The sequence below is a fragment of the Magnolia sinica genome, chromosome 5 (assembly GCF_029962835.1).
Source record: "Magnolia sinica isolate HGM2019 chromosome 5, MsV1, whole genome shotgun sequence".
Taxonomy (NCBI): Eukaryota; Viridiplantae; Streptophyta; class Magnoliopsida; order Magnoliales; family Magnoliaceae; genus Magnolia; species Magnolia sinica.
The window spans coordinates 93,727,859-93,735,691 of NC_080577.1; positions in this window are offsets into that span (position 1 = coordinate 93,727,859).

Here is a 7,833-nt window from a genome sequence, read left to right on the forward strand (position 1 = left end):
TCAACTGTTCATTAACTAATAAATCCATCCAACGATACAATCATCAAACTGTCCATATACTGAAATCATCAGAATACTTGTCCATCCATCTAAACTAACCGTCCATCTCACCACTTATCCATAGGTACATCACAAAGTCTACTCCCCGATCTCATCCAGCCGTTCATTTATCCATCCATCTATCCATACATCCATCCGTCCATCTATTATACATTGATCCATCCATCCATCTACATCATCCATGTACCATCAAATACATCACAACCACACACAATGCACCAAACATAGCATGCACACATACCTTTCACACGTGGCATACATGCATCATATACATCACATACATGGACCACACACATGTGACACATGTACCACACATGTGGCATGCATGACACATTACACGATATTAATGGTGCACGTTGTTTAAATCTAAAAGAAAAGAAAAGAAAAAAATGGTGACCAAATGAGATGAAAACCAAAGCAACAACCGTTGCCTTCTCCCCCACGTGTTTAATAGCCAGTGAAATGAATCACTATAAATAGGAGTAGGGTGGTAGGTGGTGAAACGTGAGGTGAGGTGAGGTGAGGTGCTGTGACGTGAGAAGAGTGAGCAGAGAGAGAGAGAGAGAGAGAGAGAGAGAGAGAGAGAGATAAAGAAAAAAAAAGTATTGGTGGACATTCACGTTAGATAGAGAGGGAGAGAGAGAAGAGAGAGAAAAAGGAAGAAAGAAAAGAGGAAAGAGAAAAAGGAAGAGAGAGGAAGAAAAGAAAAGAAAAAGAAAAAAAGAAAAGAAAATACTTTTTTAAGAAAAAGTGAGTTTCTCTCACTTGATATTTTTTCTTTATTTATTTTCTTATATTCCACTTGGTTTCCTTTATTTTTATTATTATGCAAATAATTCAATAACTGTGCATTTTTCTCTTATTGATTTATTTATTTGATTCATAGTTTGTTGTGTTTATTCAACATGATTTTTTTGTAGTTCACTTTATTTTAATTAGCAAGTTGTGAATCAACTTTAAATTTATATTTTTGTTTACCCATGCATTAATAATTCTTTTATTATTATTTTTATTTTTGTAATTTTAAGAAAATCAAAATTTAGAGCATCTTTTTTAAATAAAAAAAAAACTTCAAGTTCAATATACTTTTCCAGACCATCGAATCGGATTTGACGGATTGCATTGCATAAATATATTTTCACATAAGAACTTTAAATCATGTACAAATAATCTACAATGATTAGAAACAGTTTGTCCTTAGAAATATTTTGTTCATGAAATATTAAAATTATATATACTTCGAACAGTTTTTGGAACACTAGAAAATAGGTGCGGCGATCAAGTCCTCTGGGTTGAAAATCTCTAAAGCGTAAATAGGTGGGGCGATCAAGACCCTTGGGTTGAAAGTCCCAGAAACCCAACTGGTACCTTTTGGAACATCTACCGTACCCTTTGAGTGGCTGAGCATGTCAGGATTGTAAAAGGTTCCCACTGCCAGGTTCGGTAAGGTAGTAGTTTGACCAGCTAACGTACAAATGGGTCCCTCACCAAGTGCCCTTTAGATGGGTGAGCATATCATGCAAGAGGTTCCCATTGTCAGGCTAGGTGTTGTATTGGTGCGGGTGTTGGCCAACCGGTGTAAACTGGCCCTGCTGTTAAAAAAGAATAAACCACACATGTTATTATGGAGTATAACATATGTTGATTTCATTCATCCATTTTTCTTTGAAATTTACATTGAAACATTTTGTTTATTAAATCTCATCATTTGTTGTTTTGCCCAAATATGTATTGTATTTTTATACAATTTTATTTATATTATATGAGATTATTTTGAAACCTGTGTTGAGATTACTCACTAGGCTTCGCAGCTTACCCTGTTGGGATTTTAAAATTTCAGGATCGGGATCACATGGAGGAGCTTAAAGAGATTTTCTTTTATTTATTTTTGTTTCTTTATCATTTTCTAAATAAGTGTAATAAACATTTAGTATGACAACATTACGATGACATGTGTTTAATGATAATCTTGAATAGTCGGAACATGGACATTTTTCTTTAAATAAATGTTTGATTATTTAATTTTTGGATTGTTATATTTTATGAATGAGGTTATTTTGTCAATATATGTGTGGAATATGAAATCTAAACATACAAAACATATGTCATGCCTATGGGTACGGAATCGGGGTCAGATATACCCAGGTGCCGGATTTCGGGGCGTGACACCTGGAGTAGAAAATAAAGATCCCATAATGCAATTGTCTCACTTGTAATCCTAGAAAGAAATTGAGCTCACCAACCATGCTCATCTCAACTTCAGATTTCATTAGTTCAACAAATTCATGAGCAACATCTTCACAAGTGGATCCAAAGACAATATCATCCACATAAATCTAGGCCATTAGCAAGGCATTCCCAGTCTTTTGTATAAAAAGTGTTTTATCAACACTCCCCCTGCAAAAATGGCGGTCTAAAAGAAATTGCGTTAAGTGCTCATACCATGCTCGGGGTGCTTGTTTAAGACCGTAGAGTGCTTTATTAAATCTATATTTGTGTTGAGGATATTGAGGATTAAGAAATCCTTAATGTACACTTTTTCCTTAAGTACACCATTGAGAAAGGCGCTCTTCACGTCCATTTGAAAAAATTTGAATTGCGATGCACATGCAATGGACATGAGTATTCTTATAGACTTAAGACATGCTACCAAGGCAAATGTTTCATCAAAATCAATGCCCTCAATTTGCGAGTAACCTTGAGCAACGAGCCTTGCCTTGTACCTCACTATGTTCTTAGATTCATCAGACTTGTTCTTAAAGATCCGTTTTGTTCCGATGATATTTGTGTCTTGTAGCCTAGGAACTAACTGCCATATCCCATTTCTTTCAAATTGTTGTAGCTCATCTTGCATTGTTGCAATCCAATATTCATCCCTGACCGCTTCTATAACATTTTTTGGCTCAATTTTAGAGGTGAAGCAAAGATGACTAAATGTGGTCTCAAGTTGTTGCTGAGTTTTCACACCGGCTTTAGGATCTCCAGTGATTTGATTGAGGGGATGATCCTTGATAACCGGTATGTTACCCAACAACTGAGACTCAAGTGGAGGAGTGGAATTGTTATCTAGTTTTCCTATAATGCACAGTTCCACATCATCCTCCACATCAATGGTAAGATCATTTTTGTCATGTGGTTGGTTATCAACAACCACATTGACTATTTCTTGTATTGTAAGGGTCCTCAAATTATAGACTCTATGAGCGTGACTGTTTAAAGAGTATCCAAAAATATACCATCATTGCTCTTAGAGTCAAATTTACCTAATTGTTCCTAGTCTCTAAGAATATAACATTTGTTGCCAAAGATACGAAAATGTTTCACACTAGGTTGTTTTCCACACCAAAGTTCATATGGATCTTTTTATTCAGACCGGCTCTAAGGTATACTTGGTTAATTATATAGCAGGCGGTGTTGACAGCTTTGGTCCAAAAACTTTTTGTCATGTTTTTACTGTTTAGCATTACCAAGCCCATCTCTTGCAACACCCTATTCTTTCTTTCAATCACTCTGTTTTGTTGTGGAGTCTTTGGAGCTGAAAATTCATGTCGAATTCCATTTTCATCACAGTAACTTTGGAACCGGTCATTTTCAAACTCTCCCCCATGATCACTCCTAATTCTATTGACACAATATTCTTTTTTGTTTTGTAGTTGCTTAGAGACTTTCTTGAATTCTTCAAATGCATCAAATTTCTCCCTAAGAAATGCAACCCAAGTGAATATGGAGTAATCGTCTACCACTACCAAAAAATATCTCTTGCCCCCATGGCTCTCAGCTCTGGAGGGACCTACCAAATCCATATGCAACAAATCAAGAGGCTTCGAAGTTGCTATGGTAGTTGTCTTCTTGTGTCAAACATTTATCTATTTTCCTTTAAGACAATCACCACACATAACTTTCTCTTTCTTCCTAATTTTAGGAAGTCCTCTCACCAGATTTTTCGAGCTGAGATGGGACAAGTTTCGGTAATGCTTGAGTCGTTGGTGCCATAATTTAGACTCATTATCTCGAGCCATGTGACATCTTGTGGATGGGGTATTTTCCCCACTGCTTTCTATCATATAGCAGTTATCACTTGTGTGGAGACCTTTCATAATCAATTTACCTACGTGGTCCGAGATTTCGCATACATCCTTGGAGAAGGTGACTGTGTGTTCTTTGTCACAAATTTGGAAATACTTAAGATATTATGTTTCAGTCTGTTAACACAAAGAACATCCTCAATTTTGGGCAATCCAGGCCTAACTATCATCCCGCGTCCAACAATCTTGGTGGTGCTCCCATATCCAAAAGTAACCGACTCACCATCAAATTCGGTGTAATTGCAAAAGTGGGTTTGGTCACCAAGCATGTTCTTAAAGCAACCGCTATCAAGATACCATTTTGAACTACTGCTTGCTTTGAGTGTGTTGTGAATCACAAGGCAATTAGTTTTATTCTTTACTACCCATTTGGTGACAACCTTCTTTGGAGAAGTGGTATTCTTTTTTATTTCTCCCTTTGGCTGGTTGTTCATGGTTGCTTTGGATTTTTTAGGCAACTGATCTAGATTCGCCTAATTCATCATTTCTTTGGTTTTTTGATTCAGTTGTGCTACTTATTTCTGCAACTCTTCCATCCTTTTTTCCATTTTAGGAGGAGTTGAAAATTTCCTCATCTCAATTGGAGCTTTCGTGGGAGGACTCTTTGATTTCTGCATCATTCTTCTGGTTGGTTTGAATTTAGCTATATAGCTTGATCTAAAAGTGGAATGGGGTTGTCTAAGTGTAAGACATTCAAATTTATAATGCCCATGTCTCCACAAGAATGGCAGATAGGGGAGGCTTTTGTTTTGCTGCTTGATGCTATTATTTTCTTAATCATAGGTGGTGCAAGAGAATGGCTAGATTTGCAAGTTTCATAGCCTAAACCTTTCTTATCCCTAGAGTTTTTTCCCATGCCTAGGAGTCTCTCTAGTTTCTCGTCACTTTAGGAAAACCTATGACTATGTTTAGCTATATGTTTGGATTTTTCAACATCTAGTTTCAGTTTTGTATTTTCATATTTCAGTTTTCCATTTTCTAATTCTAAATATTCAATCTTCTTAATTAATTCCTCAATCTTGAAACCATCATCAGCAACTTCCTTTTTAAGCTTGGCATTATCAACATAGTACTCTTGCAAGCTATCAGCTAATTTTGTATTTACAGCTAATGCTTCTTCCAAGTTAGTTTGTAGCTGTTTGTTCTCATTGTTGGCTTGCCGAAGCTTTCTAAGGATGCTCAAACCGTGAGTGTACAACTGGTCATATGCATCATGAATGTTATCTTTTTCTTCATCTTCTTCATCTTCTTTATCTGAGGAAGCCTTTTCAGATTTTTTGCTCATCTATCCCCTCATTGTCCCTTAGATCTAGGATGACCGTAGTAGTGGAGGCCATAAGAATTTTCAGAGATTTTTGGTCTTCATCACTTTCAGACTCAATTGTTTCTGAAACGGAGTCTTCAATGTCATCCCATGTGGTTGCCATAGCCTTTCCTTTTGATTTCTTTGTGGGACATTTAGTAGATAGATGGCCATACTTTTGGCAATTATAACATCATGGCTCTTTGGACTTTTTGAATGATTTGCCTATTTGGAATTTATGGTCCAATTGTTTCCCCTTGTTGTTAAATGTCCTTCCGCGGTTCTTGTTAAAGATTTTTTTGAACCGCTTGGCCAAAAGGGCCACCTCCTCATCTCCATCATCCTCCTCAGATTTAATTTTGTTTTTGGAGGTTTTGAGGATATTATGTTTGGATGTTGTGGGAGTTTTAAAGTGTAGCTTGAAAGTTTGTAGGGAACCTATGAGTTCTTCTACTTTTAATTCATCAATGTTTCTACACTCTTTTATGGTGGTGACTTTAGAATTGAAGTGTTCTGATAGGGATCTCAAGATTTTTACAGATTTTAGGTACCAAAACCCTCTCTCCAAGTCCCCACATGGAGTTACATATGTCATTCAATTTTGTGTAAAACTCCATAAAGGTCTTAAAATTGCGGTTGGATTGCTACTATTGAAGTATGGATGTCTGACCAAGTGTCCTAGGGGGGGTGAATAAGACTTTTAAAAATCTCTAATCCTACTAAACAATAAATTCTACATATTCAAGTCTAGTTAAGCAGGATTATCAAGAAATCATCTACATTCATGTTCTAAGATAGTGAGAGATCAGAGTGCTACATTTTATCAAACATATATTGTGTGTAAGTAAACATTTCAACAATCAATCCATATGAATAAGATTAATCAACATAAACACAAGAATATATAGTGGTTCGGCTATGTGCCTACTCCACTCCCTGTTGACGCACTCCATCCTAGAGTGTGCCGGATTTCACTATCCAATGGTTTTAAATCAGGTTAACCATAAAGCTTCACAACCTATACAAGGTATATACTGGTTGCCTACACAAGGTAAATAACTCCTACACAAGGTATTACCTACACAAGGCAATCACACATGTCTACACAAGGCAAATAAGTCCTACACAAGGACTCTTTATACGTATTCTCCCGTCGGAGGCCTATAAAGGTCTTAGCAAGTTTGTGAGATAACCTCTAAATTTCAGTCCTACACAAAGAAAGGTCTTCAGGTTCTCTGGACTCTAATGGCTTACCTATAAGTAGGTGAGCCCCATTTTTAACACATACTAAAGATGACCTTCCTTGTTGATGAAGTTTCTTCACCTCCCTTGATCTGCAACAACTGTAGATGCTCTCAATGCAAGTCGCCAGTGTTGTATTCTAAGGAATCTTCTCTATTAAATGTTGGTTTTTAAGTGAAGGAGAGATTCCAGAATATTAATCATTTAAGGATTCTAACTCAATAATTTGTATTAAATGTGTTGCTGAAGGATCCTTGAATAGTGGAGTTCATTCTTCAATCCAATCTATTAATTCTATAATAATTGCATTTAAGAAGGGATTAAAGGATGAACTCCTATGAGAAAAGAGATTTAAGATGGTAGGCAGTGTTTGAATTATCTCCGATATTATCTTTATCTCTAGATCGGCGATATCGATAGCACTGGTAATGATACCGATAACACTGGTAGTATCAGAAATTCCAAGTATTAGCAATGTATCCCTAAGTATTGTCAACGTATCAATATCACTAATGTAATCATCAATATTTTGAACTACGTAAATTCTAGGTGTCACTTGCATTGCCAATGCAACAATATTGCCAATGTATCGTCAATATTTTTGACTATGTAAATTCTAGGTAGTGCTTATATCATAAGTGTATTTCAATAGTAAATTTTTTGTTTCAAATTTTTTTCATTGGCACATGGTTGTATGTTGTTCACAACCCCAAGTGTAGGGTCGCGATGTAGTCATAATCTCGGTAAGACCGAGGTCGAATCCACAGGGACTGAAACTTGTACGTTTTTGAAATTAACTAGAAATAGAACTAGAAGAAGATGTAAAACTAATTCTGAAGTATTTGAGAGAGTAATTGTGAATAGAGTAATTAAAACTAAGAATTTAAAGGTAGAAACTAAGGTGTCAAGGATCCACTTGTAGTGATCAGGGAGCCCTCTTACTTGATTCAAGTAACACAATTGGAATTGGAGTCTTATCCTATCCAATTGGAAGATATATAAAAAAAACTAAATATGAACTTTCATTGATCTAATTCTCAAAGGAGGAGAATTGTGATACTTGGAAGGGATTCCATCACCAAACTATGCCTATGGGACGATGACCGACAACAGGATTTACCAATCTCACAATCTCAAAGTAAG